Source organism: Carlito syrichta, unplaced genomic scaffold (assembly GCF_000164805.1).
Source record: "Carlito syrichta isolate Samal-C Ts95f unplaced genomic scaffold, Tarsius_syrichta-2.0.1 Scaffold313184, whole genome shotgun sequence".
In the NCBI taxonomy this organism is placed as follows: domain Eukaryota; kingdom Metazoa; phylum Chordata; class Mammalia; order Primates; family Tarsiidae; genus Carlito; species Carlito syrichta.
In genome coordinates this window covers 308,681-310,007 of record NW_007257280.1, presented here as the reverse complement: position 1 = coordinate 310,007, position 1,327 = coordinate 308,681, and positions in this window count along the sequence as shown.

Here is a 1,327-nt window from a genome sequence, read left to right as displayed (position 1 = left end):
TGGCTAATTTTTTATTTATTGTAGAGATGAGGTCTCACCAAGTTGCTCAGGCTGGTCTCACCAGGCTGGTCTCACCAAGTTGCCACTACAGGCCCTGGGTGTGGTGGCGCATGCCTGTAGTTCCAGCTACTTGGAAGACTGAGGTGGAAGGATCACCTGAGCCCAGCAAATCGAGGCTGTGGTAGCTGTGAGTGTGCCACTGCCCTCCAGCCTAGGCAATAGAGTGAGACTCCAACTTAAAAAATAAAATAAAATAAAAATATTTTTGTTGACATAAGTCACCATATATCTTGGGAATTCCTAAAAGTGGAATTGCTGGATTGTATGGAAGGTTTATGTTTGACTTTTCTTTTTGAGTTGGGGGTCTCACTTTGTTGCTCAGGCTGGAATGCAATGGCAGGATGACGGCTCACCACAGACTTGATCTCTTGGCCTCAAATGATCCCCTTGCCTCAGCCTCCCGATTAGCTAGGATTACAGGCATACGCCACCACATCCAGCTGTTTTTTGACTTTTGTGTAGAGATGAAGTCTCACTATGTTGCCTAGGCTGGTCTTGATCTCCTGAGCTCAAGCTGTTTGGCCTCGACCTCCCAATGTGCTGGGATTACAGGTGTGAGTAATCATGCCAAGTCCCATGTTTGACTTTTTGAGGCACTGCCAAAATGTTTTATGAAGCAGCTGCACCATTTTACATACCCACAAGCAATGTAGAAGTTTTCCAATTTTTCTACACCCTAGCCAGTATTTGTCATTGCCTGTCTTAATTTTTACAGCCAATCTTGTGGGTACGGAATGATATCTCAATGTTATTTCAATTTGCATTTCCCTGATGATGAACAATGTTGACTATCTTTTCATGTGGTTTTCATTTGTTAGGTTAAAATATATCCCAGCAGGGCCTCTAAGATAGGTCAGGCCCTATGGGGGTGGGGTGTGTGTGCGATGCAATGCCGCTTGAAAGATGCAAAGAATTGCACAGAAGTTAGATTGGAAAATACAGTTTTTTTAGAAAGCAAATGAGATATAGCTGGGTGTGGCGGTGCATGCCTGTAGTTCCAATTACTTGGAAGGCTGAGGTGGAAGGATTGCCTCAGTCCAGCAGGTCGAGACTGCAGTGGTTGTACGCATGCCACTGCACTCCAACCTGGGTGACAGAGTGAGACTCTGACTCAAAAAAAAAAAAAGAAAGTAAATGAGAGAGAGATTTTCACCTCCCAATGGTAGGGGAGGGAGCCCAAACTAAGAAACAAGGCCTGACCAGTACTTAGCAAGGCAATGGCGAATGGCTGCTTGAAGTTGAATGCTTTTTTTTTTGAGTTGGAGTC